The 19,873-nt window shown below is 39.4% G+C and overlaps 1 protein-coding gene across 3 annotated transcripts in view; it reads right to left on the bottom strand.

Moving 5' to 3' along the window:
* The window catches only part of ANKRD12 (ankyrin repeat domain 12), a 124,680-nt gene extending 109,620 nt beyond the window's left edge, over nucleotides 1-15,060 (bottom strand). Inside the window, exon 1 of one of the 3 annotated variants that reach the window (XM_035013797.1) lies at nucleotides 14,758-15,060. The gene's annotated coding sequence lies outside the window, so the exon portion shown is untranslated. Of the gene's footprint in view, nucleotides 1-510; nucleotides 871-14,757 lie in introns of those variants that run through there. The other 2 variants (XM_035013795.1, XM_035013796.1) reach the window with 2 other exon arrangements.
* Between the last annotated feature and the right edge of the window lie 4,813 nt (nucleotides 15,061-19,873).

The raw sequence follows: 19,873 nt of genomic DNA, 5'->3' as shown, positions 1-19,873 counted from the left end.
AAAAGAAGGCAGCTTCCCCAGTCTACCATTTCGTCTAGAAGTCCCCAAAACATCCACTTTAGATTATGTTACAACTGAAAAACAAAGTTAAAGTTACTTAAATTTTTCATCTATATTATAAAATGATAAAGCTCAACTGATAAAGAAATGGAAAGTAATAAAATAGTATCTTAGCATAGTCCTTAGTACATATAAAATATTCAAATACTGCCCTCTAAATTCACCACTAATTTTACATTCTACCCAAAGAAAGTAAAGATAGAACCATAAGCATGGAATGAGAATTCCATTTTTCCTGTTTCAGCTTTCATTGGGTTGCAGCTGCTTTGGGGGTAAAAATGCTTCCTTCAAAATTGTTGTTGTTGTTTTTTAAAGGCAACTAGTAAAGGACCAAATTATAGCAACAGAATTCAATGATCCTTAAGAGTCATTCAGTTAGGAAAGGAACCATTACTTTCTCCATGATTTCATCTTGGAACCTAAAATTCAAGACTGTATTCTGAGACCTACCACTGATGTTTTGGTTGACCTTCATCACATCTCAGTATTTCTGTTTCTTCTTGAAAGTAATGTTAAGCTAGATGACAATGCAGATCTCCTATCCTTCCAAAATTCTGATTCCAGAATAAGAGGTTTAGAATAATTTCATTCCAAATGCTATTTTTCTATGAATGCAAAAATGACAGCTTAAATTATTAAAAAATTATGACATCCTTATTGCTGTTCCCCCCCACACGCAAAAAAGTATAAGCCATTACACATAAATACTAAGTATTTCCTACTTAAAGACCATACAGCTTAATTCCTTCACATTTTAAAAGTGGTTCTAAGAGATGCCTGGGTGGCTCAGTCTGCCTTCGGCTCAGGTCATGATCCCAGGATCCTGGGATCGAGTCCTGTCCTGCATCGGGCTCCTTGCTCAGAGAGGAGCATGCTTCTTCCTCTGCCTGCTGCTCTCTCACTCTATCTGACCAAAAAAAAAAAAAAAAAAAAAAAAAAAAAAAGTGGTTCTAAAAAATTAATGGAAAAGGCCTCACAATGCAGGTTTCTGAGATATTAACTGGACTCCCCCCCTCCCCAATTACTAAAACCATTCAGGGGAAAATTCAGTCTATGAGAGGGGATTGTGCGTTCTTTATCATACCAATGGTTGACTTTCACCACAATACTTTCTGGCAGCTATTCATAATATTTTCCCACAAGAATACGACAGTTGTATTCCAGACCAAGAGATTAGTATCATAAACATGACAAATTTAACCAACAGCAAGCAAAAGATGAAGACAAACATCCACATCCTTTAAAATAAACTGTCCTCAACAATGTCCTTAAAACAATGTTCTTAAAAGTCCTTAAGTTTATGGTCTATTCTTATACAGTTTTATATTAACTTTTATAATGATCATGTAGTACTTGTATAATCTAAAAAAATAAAAATTAAAAAATAATAAAATAGGTCAACTTCCATTTGGTTTGCTCTGGAGAACTATAATGTTCTAGGGGCAAGTATAATGAGATGACAGGTGAGAGACTGCCTCAGACAGAGGTAGAGGGAAAGTAAAAGGTACTTTTGTGTGTTTTATGTTTTCTAACCCAGCCACCAGAATAGGAAAGGAAGTAGAAGATTCAGGACAGAAGCTCAATACAGTAAATATAGGCTGTTTTTGGGTTGATGCTGCTAAATATTATACCTTTCAGGAATCTAAGCATGGCAGGTAATTCAGAAGACTATTCAAAGTAAATACAAGGGGCATCTGGGTGGCTCAGCCAGTTGAGCATATGCCTTAGGCTCAGGTCACGATCCCAGGGTCCTGGGATCGAGCCCCACATGGGGCTCCCTGCTCCGCAGGGAACCTGCTTCTCCCTCTCCCTCTGTCTGCTGCTCCCCCTGCTTGTACGTGTGGTCTCAAATAAATAAATAAAATCTTTAAAAAAAAAAAAAAAAAGTAAATACAAGATAAATGGTCAATTTGGTTTAGCTATATGTGTATATTACTTTCAAAATTACACAAAAGTAAACTTATGGTACAAAACAGAGTAATATTTAGATACCCCATTTGCCTGAAATACCAACAACCAATATCTACTAATCCCAGCCAAGCCTAAGGCAAAACATATTAGGAGAAATTTAGCAAAATAAGTACCAGAAGACCCGAGTTCTTATTGTTAACTCTAACTCTTTGGGTCTCAGTTTTGTCATTTTTAAATGAGGTCCATTCCAGCTCTAAAATTCTACCATTCTTTATCTCCCCCACTTCTTTCCTCAATATAGATAGAAGGTGAAAAGTATGTCCCACAAGCATTCGTCTAGAAGAACTGATTCTCCTCATAACTTCAAAAAATGAATATGTGATGCTAAACTATTTAACTATGGGTATTTCCTTTAGCTATCATACCCCAGTTTGCTCATGCAATTTTTTAAAAAAGATTTGACACAGAGAGAGAGAGAGCACAAGCAGAGGGAGGGGCAGAGGGAAAGGGAGAAGCAGACTCTCTGCTGGCAGGGAGCCTGATGCGGGGCCAGATCCCACGACCCTGGGATCATGACCTGAGCTGAAGGTAGATGCTTAACTGACTGAGCCACCTAGGCGCCCGCTCATGCAATTTTCAATCACTTAATATTTACTAAGCATCTATATGCTAAGCAATGGAACTAAAGATAAACAAGACACAATTCTAGCCTAAAGGAAATTTACTGTTTTTAAGGGGCAAAAGACAAGTTAATTACTATATGGAACAATAAATGTTACAGAAATAAGGCAGCACTACCACAAAGAGATTACCCAACTCAGGTGCATGTGTATGGGGGTGTGCTTGGGGAATTTCAAGAAGAGGTAACATTAAGACAGTCCTGAGGATGACCACCAGGCAGGTAGATATGAATAGCACTGCACAAGAAGAAGAATAAGCATGTGCACAGGTATGGACACACACTCTCATACAAGAAAGCAGGCCATATTGAAAGGATAGCAAAACCTGAAGCACAATGGATAGAAAATGAATCTAAAGAAAGTAGGAAGGGATCACATCATGAAGCACCTTGTGATTATGTTGCAGGATCTTAGTGATGACAAAAAGCACTTTAAGACTTTTAAAAAGGCAGTGACATAATTCAAATAGTGTTTAGAAAGGTGTTGCTGATGAAACTTTGGAAGACAGACTAAAGAGAAATCAGATGAGAGACAATTAGACCACTTAAAGTATAATGATCAGATTGTGAGGTAGGGAGAATAGTAAATAATAGCTAAGGAGGTTAGAATGACACCCAAGTTTCTGGCTCCAGCAACAGGAAGTTGCTGAAAGTAATTTAAAATACAACAATTCAAGGGGTACCTGGGTGGCTCAGTAGGTTGGGCATCCTACTCTTGATTTGAGCTCATGTCATGATCTCAGGGTCGTGGGATCGAGCCCCGCTTCTGGCAGCAGGGCAGCGTGCAACATACTCAGTGAGGAGTCTGCCTGAGATTCTCTCCCTCTCCCTCTGCTCCTCCCCGATACACACGTGCACACTCTCAAATAAATAAATCTTAAAAAAAGAAAATAAAAGAAGCAATTTGCATTTGTCTGTTGTATTTATCTCCTAACAGTAGCAACTAAATAATATCTCAAATTTTTAAAAATCAAAATTCTCATTACTTTATTAGACAATATTTAACAAAAGAGATTAGTGGTAAGATGTTTTTTGACACTGTCAAACAGTGGACCATAAAGGACCACATTCTAACAATATATTTAGACTTTTAAAGAAAATAATACAGGCAGTTGTGTTTACAATGATCTATTTGCCCTGGGTATCTAATACATCTACCTACATATTTCCAGAATTGTTAAGATATATTATATAAAATACTTATCTGCAATTGAGAGAGGTGGCATAAATGACTTCTAAAGTTTGAAGATTCTAAAAATGAGCTGCTGAGTTACGGACCTCCTTCTAGCCCCACAGGGTTCTAAACTGTGCAACTTCCATAGACCAGTAGAGGGCTGCAACAGCTCAGAGAAAATGGTTAAGGCGTAGCTTTTCTTGCATTGCTGGCACTGGGAGCTGAAAAAATTACCAATGGCTAAAGTAGAAATCTAATAGAATATATGTATTCACTTCACTGTCAACATATTCTAAAAGAGGTCAGGAGTAATTACCCAAATCCTGAAAACTAGAAACACTCATTATTAAGCATTTTGCCACCAGCTCCTTTCTCTTCTGTCAAAATGGTAATAAAGTGTTTGGGAGGCCAAGTAAAATCTCACCAGCATACAGTAATAAGGAGGGAAAAAGTCAATCAAAATGAGTTAGCAAATCATCACTTCCTTTCAGACTCACTACACCACACTGCTCCTACCAGACTAATCTTCCTAAAAACAATTAGGTTATTCTTACATCTACTTTATCAATTCTGTTCTGCATATAGTACAGTGTTGAAATCTAACTTTCCCTTGCCTAGATTTTAAGGTAGATTTCTATCTCATGTATACAATCTTATTTTCAACTCCCCTTCTCAGACCACTCCTACTATTATATATATACTATTATATACAATATACAATAAAGTTAAAATGGAAAGAGATCGTTGAAGTGAACTTTGAAGAAAGAAACAAAATTACATAGGTCTAGAGAAAGGGAAATGCCACTGTTGGAAAGTTTGTACAAAGAAAGGGAGATAGCCTGAGGGAGCGAGGAAATAGATCCAGGAAAAGCATATAGGGGCTTCCACTGAATTTGTAATGTTTAATTCTTAAGCTGGGGATAGGTACCCAGGAAGTTCATTATGCTGTTTCCTGTCCCTTTTATATTATTGAAATATTTCAAAATAAAAACATTTTGATATTTTAACTTTGCCCCCTTCTCCTGCCCCTCAAAAGACAACATAAATCTGGTGCCATTCTAAATACTCCTCACAGTTTAATTCCAAGTAATGCCCTAACTCACTTTTACTGCTTTCTTTTAAAATGAAAGGGCACATACTTTACCTTCAAATGAAAGGATTTTTAATTGTTTAGATAATTTGGTGTACTTTTGACATTGGTACATAAAAATGTAAGAGACTTAGGATAAAGGTCATGGCATTAATAAAAAAAAAATAGTTTACAAGAATCATTGCTTCTATAATTATAAACCTGTGATCCTGAAACTCATCTTTATGCCCAAACTCTTTATGCAGTTGAGAAGCTGCTGAAATTAGTACCTTATGAGAGAGCAGTGCTAGTGGAAGTATTAAATTATTTCTAATCTGCATACCACACTATTCCTACCCTGACCCAACTACAGCATCAGTTGTAACACTGCTTCAAAATAGAGCCAAAATTTATAGCTTTCATAGGACTTCACATCAGGGTTGAATTGTTTGGGCTTTATTTTAGTACTTATCTGCTACCTCTCTTTCTGTATCCTGCATACTGTCCAACATAACCTACTTACTATACTACACACAAGAGTTCAGGATAAGTGCACATTTCAGGGCACTTAAAAGAAAACATGCTCTTAACTGGCTTAAGGTAATATATGTATGTATTACTGGTAGCTTTTCTTGGCCACAGCAATTTAGAATTATAAACTGGTTCCTTACCAAAGTATACTGAAGAAAGTGACAAGGAAAAATATGGTAATGGGGGAACCGAAACAGAGTAAATTCAATGTATTAAAATAACTGTAAGAGAGTACAGAAAACAGTAGTATTGTGAAAACTCCAATCCCCACAGGAAGGAATACATGCATATTTTGTCTTACTTTTAAAAAAAGAAAACATTTCTGGATACATAACCACACAAATGTTATAAAGTGGGGAAAAAAGAGGCACATCTCACTGATAGTACCAATATTAAAACAGCCTTATCTATCAAAAGGAAATATTATAAAAATAATGCCTAAAAACACAAGTTTAGGACTATTTAAGAATATAATAATTCTAGATCAAAACTGAACTTAAATTTTCAAGTCAGTGATTCTTAGTCTTTTGGACAGACCTATTTCAGACCCTGAAAGCATATTCACTAAGGAATCTGCAATATAATTTCAAAATGTTTACAAAACCTCTCCCTAATTATGGATCCTTGCTTTAAGTAACTAACTCTTCCTGCTAGATCTCAAGCTCCATACAAGCAGAGAATGTCGTCTTCTTCAGGTATGTGCTTAGAGCACTGGGACCTAAAACCTTAAAACTTAACAACCTTACCAATCATCTTCTTGTCTCTCACTGAATTCCATACAATTTCTACAATTATTTTCTAAGAAAATCTGCATTATATCATTTCCCATCTTGCAAATTCATTTTTATTAAGTTCTTCATCCTAGTAATTTCATGTGCTATCTTTTCTCCCTTAGTCTTCTTATGCCAATCAAATCATTCTCCTGTCACTGGCATTGGGGTGATTCTCGGTCATTCAACAAATATACAGTGACTCTTTACAGTGTGATGAAATTTAGGTGTACAGCACTGAACAAGACAGACACGATCTATGTCCTTGCAGGGCTTACCACGTTCCTTTCTACACCAACCAGAAAGCAATTTAGATGTTTAAGAATAATACTGTCGTGGGGTGCCCAGGTGGCTCAGTCGATTAGGCATCCGACTCTTGATTTCAGCTCAGGTCATGATCTTGGGGTCGTAGGATTGAGTCGCGCATCCAGCTCTATGCTCAGTGTGGAGTCTGCTTGTCAGTCTTTCTCTGCTCCTCCCTTGCTCATGCTCTCCACCCGCCTCAAATAAATAAAATCTTAAAAAAAAAAAAACTGGGCGCCTGGGTGGCTCAGACGTTAAGCGTCTGCCTTCGGCTCAGGTCATGATCCCAGAGTCCTGGGATCGAGCCCCACATCGGGCTCCCTGCTCTGCGGGAAGCCTGCTTCTCCCTCTCCCACTCCCCCTGCTTGTGTTCCTGCTCTCGCTATGTCTCTCTCTGTCAAAAAATAAATAAAATCTTAAAAAAAAAAAAAAATACTGTCCTATTTCACATGTCTTTGTTTTGTTTACTTAGTGTAAACCCTTAAAAAAGACAGAGACCATAATAATGTCTTTGCGTGTATTTTCCCAAACATCTGCCTCAACAATAAGTGCAATGCCGTTCATAGATACATTTATTTAAAATTTGTTAACGATGAAATGTTTAAAATCTTTATTATATCCATAATATTTGTTCAACTTGAAGATTCAGAAGTAAAAAGATAAAAATTCTAGTTACTTTCAAATTCAATACCCAGCAATAAACTATCACACTGTCAGAGTGGATCATTCAAGCCCTTTCACTCTTCATAAACATCCATAATCCGTAACATAAAATAATTACTTTTCCCTAAAAGGGTAAACAGGTATCTATTATTTTATCCTTTTTTCTCTTAATAATTATCACCAACTTCTTTGAAGGTGTACTTTTGTGAGGAAACAATACAGCCACAGATTTTAAACAAATCTCATCTCTAAAATGGGACTCAGATACAGGGTGCCTGGCTGTCTCAGTAGGTAGTGCATGTGACTCTTGATCTCAGGGTCTTGACTTCAAGACCCATGTTGAGTGTAGAGATTACTCAAAAATAAAAAAATATATGGGAATAAGATAAACTTCACAAGGTCACTGTTAGGAGTGAATGAAAGGTTATATGGAGAGCCTATTACCAATCAAAGAACACTTGTAATTACACCTGTATCGGTCAATAGGTACTTCATAACGAACATGACTTAAATGTTAGACTCCAGTTTTCCACTATGCTCAAAGGATTCTGTTTTCTGCTACTTATTCCCTAATATCTGAGTTCACAAAAATTATAGACAGGAGAAATTCTTGGACTCGGGGTGTGAAGGCATAATAAAAGAGCCCAAAGAGTTATCATGTCAAGGTTAACAGTTTGGAGAGAGCCAGTTTCTTCTGGGGTTTGCCAAAAGGCTGCAAAATGCAAGTTCTGATTCAAATGATAAATATAACATATAGAATAATGTTATAATAATTATAACATATAAAAGATTAACAATCTCTAATATACAAAGAATATCCAGAGGGGGAGGTTGGAGAATTGTTAACTCTTTTATTACATAGTTTGTTTAGTTATTTATTAAAGATTTTATTTATTTGAAAGAGAGAGACACAGCAAGACAGGGAACACAAGCAGGGGGAGTAGGAGAGGGAGAAGCAGGCTTCCCGCTGAGCAGGGAGCCCGATGCGGGGCTCGATCCCAGGACTCTGGGATCATGACCTGAGCCGAAGGCAGACGCTTAACCGACTGAGCCACCCAGGCGCCCCCATAGTTTTTTATTTTAATAATAAGCGTATATTATTTTTGTAATTTAAAAACACAATAAAAGTGTTTTTGAAATTGTTTAAATTCTTGATTGCCACTCTTGGAGATTTCCAATAAGAAGGAACAAAGAGAGAAAAATAGCCAAAGGATATGAAGTGTCAATTCACAGAAGAGAAAATGCAAATGATTATTTCCTGATATATTAGCTAATATCCAAATTCCTGTAGCTAAAATCAATATTCATACCATAATTAAAGACAAGAGCCTTGAAATATAAAATATAAGTGGTAATACTTAAATCTAATAACACAAATTTACATTGTCAACCAACAACAGATAGGTATAGATTTTTTTCACTGGGTGTTTGCAAAAGCAAAGGAACACTGGCGTCTGAGGGGGAAGGAGGAGCCAGGAGGAGGAAAAAGGACAAAGGAAAGGAAGAATGAGTAAGCCAATTTTCTGTCAAACATTCCTGTTTACTTTCAATGATATGAGGACAAATAGAAACTCAGTAAAGAGGTAATTTTTTGTCCTGTTCAATGCAACTTAAAGAGAACATTCATCTTTTTTTTTTTTTAAGATTTTTTTTTTTAATTTGAGAGAGAATGAGATAGAGAGAGCATGAGATGGGGGAGGGTCAGAGGGAGAAGGAGACTCCCTGCTGAGCGGGGAGCCTGAGATCGATCCTGGGACTCCAGGATCATGACCTAAGCCGAAGGCAGTCGCTTAACCAACTGAGCCACGCAGGCGCCCGAGAACATTCACCTTTATTCTTGGGATGAACATTGGAAGTCAGGGATAATTTCTGAAGGTTGAATAACCACCACTGGATGATCCACCTCAACATAAATCTATGAATGAATTAGGTTGATCTTAAGAAAAATTTCTCTTAAAGTAACAAACTTACATTTATATAGCACTTATAAATTTCAAGTTAGTTCATGAGTACTAGTATCTAAAGTTGGAGATATTCCAGTGACACCTTTTTGAAGTATCTTCATAACTAGATATGTAAGGTATCTACTCTCATCATTGATTAAAATAACATATATGAAAGTATCTAACAGTACCTTAAGTACAGAAGCTCAATAAAATTAAACGTGATCAAGTAACTTTCAAATACTCAAAATTAAACTCTGGTGAAAAAGGACTTACTTTAACTCAGAGATTGCAAGACTTTGGTATAGAACAACAGAATGTAACAAGGCTTTCTTCCACCTTATAATATTTTTGTGCAAATTAACGTAAGAAACATTCTGTAAAATTTTAATTTTCTCCTCTGTCATTCTCAATCACCACTAATTAGTAAAGTGGTATAAAGAAGGTTTTTAGTATTTACTTCTACCTGCTTAAGTTTCAAACAGAAGAGGTATAACAAAATAGAATGAAAGCTGTGTACAATGTGCCTTTGGTAGGAGAGAGTAAAAGTATGTGTATTTTTTATCTCTTCCTTTAGATTTACTAATGCTTCTCTTTCTCGAGTGAATTTCAAGAATCTAGCATTTTGCCAGAGAATTTTAACCTGGATCCTACCCATGGTTCAACACCATCAGGTTAACTGATGTTTTACTGATCTCAGAGTAGTTGGGAAATTCAAGGGATCTGATGTAAAAAGTACTTCATGAACTGGGGCGCCTCAGTGGCTCAGTCAGTTAAGCATCTTGATTTCGGCTCTTGATTTCAGCTCAGGTCATTATCTCAGGGTCCTGGCATCCAGCCTCACATTGGGCTCCCCACTCAGCAGGGAGTCTGCTTGAGGATCTTCTCCCCCCTCCCCCTTCAGGTGCGCACTCTCTCAAATAAATAAATTAAAAAAAAATTCTTCGTGAACTACACAGCACCATAATTCTTACATACTATTATCTTGTATCCTGAATCAATACAGCTATTTCTAGGAAGAGAGAACCACACATGCATGGTTTTCATTCTGTTAGAATTCAGGAGGCAGACAAAACTCCCATGTAGGACGAAGAACAATCTGAGAAGCTACAAGATTCTCTCACACCTCTTTCAAGTAGCACAATAGTTTAAAAATATGATACTTGGAGGTGCCTGGCTGGTTCCATCATTAAAGCATGTGACTCAATCTTGGGGTTCTAAGCTCGAGCCCCACATTGGGTATAGACATTATTTAATTTAAAAATTAAAAAAATCTTTAAAAACAGAAAATATGGTATTTATCACTAATATTTGTGACACTTCCCCCAATTATGGCCCAAATACAAACCGAAGGCCAGAAAAGTAAACTACTACATATTTTGAAACAATTTTTGTGCAATAAGCAAATATCAAGGTATTGGCCAAAGAAGAGACAATACTTAAGATGCCAAAGAAAAAGAAATTATTTCCACCTTATTACTTGCAGCTTCATGTTTACCTCTTCTACTTATCTCAATCTGGAAGCATTTGTGTTTAAACTTAATTTTCTAAGAATTTCAGAGTTTGAATTTCTTGGAATTTTGGAGGGTCTCGTTAATTGGAAAATCTAGTCTTAGATACTATTTTTCTAAAATGGACAAATTTACTATAAAAGTAAATTACTTATAAAAGTCCTAAATGAGTTTGGTTAGTGATCTTTTTTCCTCCAGTCACATCCATTTCTTTAGAAAAATGGCATAACATCAAGGTGGAGTTTGTTAAAATCACCTCTTGTAATGTTAACAACCGTAGTCCTTCTGTAGTTGCTGAGATTAATTTGCTTCTGACAACTAACATAAAAAAAACCCAATAGTTATCTCAACATCTCAGAAAAGGCTTGCTGCCTACCTTCCAAGATTCTCATAAAGCGTTTACTTTTCTTTTTGTTTTATTGACCAACACAGTAGAAGGTAGAATAGCTGGCCCCTAGACATTTTCACAAAGTCTGAAATTTAAGAAACACTGCCTTAAAACTTCAAAATCAGCTAAACACTCTTAATTAGAGGCAGAGCACAAACGGTTAAGAACGGGAACAATAACTGTCACTTTTTTTTAGGTCTGTGAATATCTACACATCACATAACAGTTCAAAGCCTCATTTTCCTCAGCCATATGTTAAAATAATCATAGTACCTGTTTCACAGGGTTATTTTGAAAATTCTTAAATATTTTACTTAAAACTTTGAACACAGATACATTCATATTCTAAGTGCTCAATGAATGTTTATCATAACTTTCAGCTTCAAGATTACAGGTAATCTACATACACAACAATAAACAATAGTCACATATGTGTTTCCAGTATTATCAATTTAAAGCACTAGAAGAAAAGGTCTTTAAACATAACACTGAAAGCCAACTAACAAAAACTGTCTGAACATTTCTATATTTTTAGATGTACAAGATAACCTCAACACAAACCATTCAAAGCTGAGTTTATGAAGGAAATTATCTCCTGTTATTGCCATATGTGGAAACTAGCAACAGACAAATTAACATTGCAACTAAGATACTTTCACTATTACTTTTTAAAAGCCACTGTTAAAGAAACAGATTATGCATGCATGAGTGTAAATGAGAATGTTTTCAAATGCTATATGGAGAAACTTCATATTCTCCAGAGGAAGTCAGGCTCTAACAACTGCAATATTTAAAATGTTCATAAGAGGCTTTACTAAGATTAGAACTAAGTGGGGATCAGAAAATGTATCTACAGGGAGTTATAATCTGTAAAACAGCAGGTGTTGGAAACAATAAAGCTAAGGCTAAGCAAAAACCTAGGGATCTAGGCACCTTTTAACACAGTAAAACTATTTTTTAAATATTGCCACTTTTTATATGTATAAAAGTTTACTGTTTTACCTTGTGCTCTCCATATGTAATCACACTTGTTCCATCCAACAACCCTGTAAATTATTTAGGAAAATTACTTTTTGTAGATTAAGAAGATTCTCAAAGTTAATGTGATTTGTCAAGAACCACAGTTAGGAAGTAATAAATCAAGATTTTTTTAAATCAAGAATTTAAATTGAGGCCTTATCACTTATATTTCAATATTTTTTCCACTAATCCATAAAACTACTTCTTAAAGAAAGAGGTATTAGCATTTTCACAGAAAGGAATCTCTAGGCCAACCACAAACTTTTTAAATAGGCTGTCCTGACTTGGGTAAGTCATTTCACCTTACCAGGACTTTAATTTCTCTTGAGGAAAACAGACTAGAAAATTTGAGTTCCCTTCCAGTTCTAAGGACAAATCACCATGACTGTACCCTTTACACAACACAGGCATTTTAGAAATACATTTCAACGTTAATTTTAGCAACAAGTTCCAAGTCACAAAATAATGTGAACAACTCTTAAGCAACCTATTCCAATTATCAGACAATTTTTTCATGCCTTTCTGATAGATACTGATTCAGTATCATCAAGTTTATATACAGAAAACAGCCTAAACCTCTTACTATGATAGAAATAATCTCACAGATCATTCTCTTTTCAGAATGTAATAATGCTCTTAAAACATGAGAATGAAGAAAATTTAACTACCAGTCAACTAACGCCAACAAATTGAATATTTTTACTATTATTCTTCTTACTCCTTAGAATAAAGACCTTTTTTCCAACAAAGTGTTTTTCAAATATCCCACTGACTCCCATTTTCTACAATCTACCTCAAAAGACTATCACATTTTCCAACAACTTCTATAGGAACAAAAAGGAATATATAAGCACCTTGATAAATACATCTTCATTTTAAATTCATTCCACTGAGGAGGCACTTGTCCCCAAACAAAATTCAGGTTTTTGGTTTTTTTTTTCTTTTCTTCCTGATATTCAAGAACTAAAAACAGAGACTGAACAACATATTTTCACCTACTAAATTCTTTGCTCATCGGAATATTTGAGTTCTATTCTTCCTCAAATATTCCTCATGGAATACTCAACCCTAGATTTTCACTTTCCCAGCTCTGCTTGTTCATAAAACCATACTAACAACAACTATGAGATGAAGAACATTAAAGGCATCCTGTTTTTCTTTTTTTCCTTCCATGAATACCACTTAACACTTAGATTTTAGCTCATTTTAACACCTTGCCTGCCCCTAAAATATAATATATATCCTGAGTAGTTAAGCTTGATTTTAGTCAAACCAACTGCAGACCTTCCTTTAAAAAAAATTTAGTACTTGGTGTCAACTTTATAAAAGATCTTTAAGTAGTAAAACCTTTCTCCTCTTGCCTATAATCTGGGGAAACATTTTGAGTCTTTAAATATTTTTTTGCGTTTAGCCCAAATTAAAGACTTTTCCCAACAAGATTAGTTAATATAATGACTTGATCTTATATAGTCAACACTATCTCATTTTGTTTTTAAGCCACTTGGCACCAACAGAGCATATGTTCTGCCAGTTCTGAGCTAATCTCCAGGAAAGCCTTTGTATAATGACTGAAGAAACTGAAACAGATCAGTGCCCGAGATTTTTAGCAGCCTACTTGAGCATATGTTTTTAATAAGCAGTCAATTTATTTTAAAATAGCTATTTTACCGTTTCGCCTTCCTTCATAATTTACGTTAACCTTTTTAAAATAAAAAAGGAGTACGACTAAGAACACAGGTTCATTTCAACTTCAGGATTACAGATAATTCCAAGGCTTTACACATCACTGAATCTGCAACCCATTTCACCCGCGTTCGCAGTTTAGCCGCGGGTGTCCAGTGGAAATTACAATGTCAACGACTACACTGCTTAAAATGTTTCCTACGGTTTCAACTGGTGCAATAGTGTTAACTTCCCATCCCAAACTGTTTCTTACTGTTATTATTAAAACAGCTGTCAGCTGGGCTTCGGTAACCTCTTTGTACAACCGTTTATTCAACGCTTTGGGATCCTCGAAGATGCGTCACATCATATTACCCCTCAAAATGAGATCTAAGAACCTGACGTGCTCCAAGGGTCTACGAACACCATTAGAATGAGCATTTGCAGAACCATGAAAAGAACCAATTGCCCAATGCGGCAAAGATAGATTACACTGGCATTTAAGACAGAGCTGCAGCGTGCCGCTCTCCTTGCCCCTGAGACTATTTAAAGCGGCAATTTCCCTTCTCCCTTTCATCTTCCTCTCCCCTGGACCCCGATACCTCCGATGCTCCCTCCGGGAGGGGCCACAGCGGTGTCCTGCGGCCGCGCCCGCACCCTGGCTCCCGGCGGGCGGGCGCGCGCGGCGGGCTGGGCGCGCCCCCACCCCCTCCCCGCCCCGCCCCGCCCCGCCGGGTCCGGCCGCGGCACGCCGGCGGCGCCCTCTCGGGCCGCGCACACTCGCACGCACACGCTCCTCCCGACCCCGCCATGTTCCGGGAGGCGGTGGCAGCCCAGCCCCGGGAACGGCGGCGGGGGGTGCCCCGCCAAGTCCCCCCGCAGCGCCCCCGCCCTGCTGGCAGCTCCCGGCCGCGCCGCGGCTCCTCGGGACTCCTGGAGGGGCGGCGGCGGGCGGGCGGGCGGGCCGGCGCCGGGGCCACTAACGGCCTGTCACTGTCAGGCCTGCGGCGCCGCGGGCCGTGCCTGGCCAGGCCGGCCGGCACGAGACAGGGTGGGCAGGGCGCGTCCCCTACCTTGCTCTGGGGAGGGGGGACGGGAGCAGCGCAGAACTGAGGGGTCTCCTCCCAAGCGCCGGGGACGGGGCTCGAAACCGCGCCCCTCCTTCCTCCTCGCCTGTCGCCACGCCCCCCTCACCCTCACGGACCCGAGGCACGATCGGCGCAGGAGGGTTTACCCCCTGAACGAGTGCCTCGGTAATGCCGTCGCTGTCGTTGCCTTCGTCGCCGCTGCAACCGCCACGAACGCCGCGGAGGCCGGGCTTGAAAACATCTCCGGTCTCCGTCCGTCTCTCACCACAGCCTCCTCGCTCCCAGGACAGCGCCGCCCGGCGATTGGCTGCGACACAGGCACGTGACTCCGCGAGCACGGGACGGGCGGCGTGATCGCCCCGCCCCCAGCGCCTGCCCGCCCCTTCCGCCGGCCCCTCCCCGCTACCCCGCCGCTCTTTCAACTCTATGGAGAAGCTTCCCGAGCCGTGGGGCGGAGGAGTCGGAAGGTACCAAATGAGAGGCGGCGGGGGTGCAGGCCGGAACTCCTCTCTAGTTGCTCGGACCTCACCGCACCCTACCCAATGTCGCCGTCTCCATCCGCCGTCACCGGCCCCAAAACAGAGGGGGAACCTAGGGAGGCGCAAGAAAGCAGCGCAGACTCCGCTGAGGCTGCGGGGCTGGAGGGCTCTGAAGTCTCTTTTTGTCGCGACCATGGCAGTGGATGTGACTGGAAACTTCTGGAAATGGCGGCGGCGGCAAAAAGGCTGAACATAGGGTATTCACATGTTATTTTTGCAGGGCAGGTGGGCGAGTTTGTGAGGTCGAACCCGGAAAAATATGTCTAAAGGCAGAGGCAGGGTATCTGCCCCCTAAATTCTCAGCTGCGAACGGCTGGACGCCTCGGGGCCCCCATGTCCGCGCGGCAGTGCGCTTGCGCGCCAGCGGGACAGCACCTGCACTGGAGCCCAGGGGACCCTGATGCGTGCCGGGAACTCGGCGGCGCACCGACGCGCCCGCCCTCACCTGCGCTAGGTGGGGCCCCAGTGCCAGTTCGAAAGTACATTAACGTGCACCTGTAGCGGGGACATCGTGAACCCCACAGTACGCTCTCTTCCATTCACACCTTCGAGTGACCTTTTTAAAGAAACAATTCTCTCCACATCCGAGATAATATTTCAGAGGGAACTGCTCAAGTACTGGAGAAGAGTGCGTGAGGAAAATTTACGGTCTCGGCCTACCAGCAGCGGGTACTCTTATTTCTGGACGCTTTTTATTTACATCGAGGTTAGTCTGCGACAGTTTGTACATTCCTTTACTTAACCACCAAAGGGGTTACATAATCAGATGGAAACCATTTTATTCCGACTTACTTTTATTTACATCGAGGTTAATCTGCCAGTTTGTACATGCCTTTATTTAACCACCAGAGAGGTTACATAATTGGACGGAAACCACCTCCCTCATCAATAATGGTCTCTAAACTACAGCACCTATTTATGACTTAATGGAGTTACAAATTTCTTTATGTCACTACAGATGATGTGACACTTTAGACTTGACACAAAGTTAAATCTCAACAAATTATATAAAGCATAAACTTGCATTAATAATGATCACTTTTTCCCTTCCTAGTTTCCTGATTTCTCCCACCTATAAAACATTGGGTTCAATATGAAGAATAAGAGAGCACCTTAGGCTAGAGGTGGAATATTGTTACATATTTTTTTTAAGATTTATCTGAGCAAGAGCGAGAGCTTACGGGTGGGGGGAGGGGTAGTGGGAGAGGGAGCCCCATGGAGGACCTGACCTGAAGGCAGATGCTTAACCCGCTGAGCCACCCAGGTGCCCCTACTGTTACATTTAATATGGATATTTATGGCATGAAATACAAAGAAACCCACTAAAAATTTAACCAACTCACATCTCTTCAAGTCATTGAGTTCTCATTTAAATCATGGTCATTAGTATTGATGGCAATGGCAATTGCTATTTCTATAGCACTGCCTCCCTTCAAAATTGAAAGGTAAGCATGAATTTGCTGAAGTAAATTAGCCATAATTTATGGCAACAACTATATGTACAACCGTATTTAAAATTACTGAATATATGGGGCGCCTGGGTGGCTCAGTTGTTAAGCTTCTGCCTTCAGCTCAAGTCACGGTCCCAGGGTCCTGGGATCGAGCCTGACATCGGGCTCCCTGCTTGGACGGGAAGCCTGCTTCTCCCTCTCCCACTCCCCCTGCTTGTGTGTCTCTGTCAAATAAATAAAATCTTTAAAAAAAAAAAAAATCACTTAATATATGAAAGATTCCTAAGACAACTGTGTTCCAGGGCACTGTATTGACTACACTGAGTAGGACAGCTGCAAAAAAAATGTAACGTCCATATTAAGATTATATGGGCAAATTATAAATCAGCCACAATTTATTATTCAAAAGGTCCACATGATACTTAGGAAGGCAAGAGGAGCTAATTTTCCTTTTCAATGTGAAACTAGAAATATAAATCAAGAAATTATTATTATAGCTATTACAGATAGATGTCTCAAGAACAAGTTTATATCCACAAGCTAGTTAGAAAGCTGCTAAGACTTTTAATTGCATAGCCCTGTCTTTTGTTGGCTCAAATCTTCAGCAAGTGGGTAAAATAACAGTTTTCATAATAGTACTAAAAGGTCAAGGACCCCAAGCATTAAACCTCAGTCTTAGCCAAAGTTAAGCAGACACTTAAAACATGTATACAGATGACTCTTGAACATGGGTTTGAACTGCATGAGTCTGCTCATATATGAAAATTTTTTTTGGTAAGTGAGGTAAGGTAGATGTACATTTTCTTTTCTGTAACTTTATTGTGAGAATTCAGTATATGATACATGTAATATAGAAAATGTGTTAATCAACTGTTTCTGTTACCAGTTAACAGTAGACTGTTAGTTAAATTTTGAGGGGAGTTAAAAGTTACAGGAGGATTTTCAATTCGGAAAGAGGTGGGTTGGTGCCCCTACTACCCCGCCTCCCCAACACGGGTCATTGTTTGAGTTAGCTGTATTTGGTATCTGAATTAGAAGCCATTCTGCAAATTTTACCCTCTTACCAGCTTATTTAGTTCTTCACACCTTTATAATTAAGTTCTGCTACATTAAGTCCAGCTAAATCAGATCATTCAAAAAATCCTGCCATATTTCAGAAAGATGAATGTAATAAATGAAAAATGCAATCTCAGATCATAGCTTGTTATATGACATAGTCTATACATATATAATGCCTCTGCACCAAATACGCTTATAACTGTTACTATATGTTGTTGGATTTTCTGGAGCAGTGGCCCCATCCAATTACAGCAAGTAACTGAGCAATCAGTAGTTTCCTCTAGCAACTTTTAGCAGTTTCTACCAAAAAACTACTATTAGATTGTCAGTGGAGAGAATGATAAATTGTTTATTTTTGTCATTAAACAGCAGTAAGATTTCCTCCTCAAATACCCCCTTTTTAAAAAACAGCACAGAGGGCGCCTGGGTGGCTCAGTTGGTTAAGCGACTACCTTCGGCTCAGGTCATGATCCTGGAGTCCCGGGATCGAGTCCCGCATCGGGCTCCCTGCTCAGCAGGGAGTCTGCTTCTCCCTCTGACCCTCCCCCCTCTCATGCTCTCTCTATCTCATTCTCTCTCTCAAATAAATAAATAAAATCTTTAAAAAAATAAATAAAAAATAAATAAAAAACAGCACAGAGTTAGGAATTGAGAAGAGGAAATGAGGGAGCAAGTGGTGGTAAACACACAAATGATGCCTACCTCTCCCTACAGGTTTGAGAAATAGGCCAGGTTTAGCTGTCATCTCTGAAAACGGGTAAGGAAATTTTTTTTTTTTTAAGGATTTTATTTATTTATTTGAGAGAGAGAGAGAGAGCATGAGAGGGGAGAGGGTCAGAGGGAGAAGCAAACTCCCCACTGAGCAGGGAGCCCGATGTGGGACTCGATCCTGCGACTCCAGGATCACAGCCTGAGCTGAAGGCAGTTGCTTAACCAACTGAGCCACCCAGGCGCCCAGGGTAAGGAAATTTTAATCAGTGTGTTCATATACATTTTAAAACCATCCTGAATTACTGTAATAAAATTTCACCTGCCAGGTGTTTTTAAAAGCTAATCAGGGGTGCCTGGGTGGCTCAGATGGTTAAGCGTCTGCCTTCGGCTCAGGTCATGATCTCAGGGTCCTGGGATCAAGTCCCGCATCGGGTTCCCTGCTCAGTGCAGAGCCTGCTTCTCCCTCTCCCTCTGCCACTCCCTCTGCTTGTGCTCTTCTGTCTCTCTCTCTGTCAAATAAATTAAAAAAAAAAAAAACTAATCAGAAAACTCATTAAAACCAGTATTATGTTAACACTGATCGGGTTTTGTAAGAAAAATAGGCAAAAAAATTAATCAAGACTCAAAATCCTAATATATACTACTGCAATACAATGTAAGTGATGATCTAAGAACGACAGAATTTTTTTTTTTTTTTAAGATTTTATTTATTTGACAGAGAGACTGCGAGAGAGGGAACACTAGCAGGGGGAGTGGGAGAGGGAGAAGCAGGCTTCCTGCAGAGCAGGGAGCCCGATGCGGGGCTCAATCCCAGGACCCTGGGATCATGACCAGAGCCGAAGGCAGACACTTAACGACTGAGCCACCCAGGCGCCCCAGAATATGTTTTGATAATGTATAACAGTATGCCTATAGTTGTAATAATCTAAAATTAATTTTCTATTTCTAAAATAGTACATAAAAATTGATAATCGGTGCATATCCTTAATACATGTCTTTGTTTTTTTCACCCAGTATTTGAAGTTTCCCCACTTCTAATTTTTCTTCTAATAAAAAAAAAAATATGTCAAAGTAAGGCATTTTTATAAAAGTCAATAGGTCAGGAGGGCCCTAGGATAGAAGAGAGGCATTTTCATTGTGTTACCTTTCTATGCCACTTACGAAATTACTGTTATTGTTTACCTTCTCAGGTAAAAAGCAAAAACTAAATTTTAAAGATATTCTTAAAAATAATCATGTTTTTGGGCGCCTGGGTGGCTCAGTTGGTTAAGCGACTGCCTTCGGCTCAGGTCATGATCCCGGAGTCCCGGGATCGAGTCCCGCCTCGGGCTCCCTGCTCGG

This window comes from Mirounga leonina, unplaced genomic scaffold (genome assembly GCF_011800145.1).
Source record: "Mirounga leonina isolate KUSES-001 unplaced genomic scaffold, KU_Mleo_1.0 Mir_167, whole genome shotgun sequence".
Classification (NCBI taxonomy): domain Eukaryota; kingdom Metazoa; phylum Chordata; class Mammalia; order Carnivora; family Phocidae; genus Mirounga; species Mirounga leonina.
The sequence above is the reverse complement of the archived record's forward strand: the minus strand, read 5'-3'. Positions and strand labels throughout refer to the sequence as shown.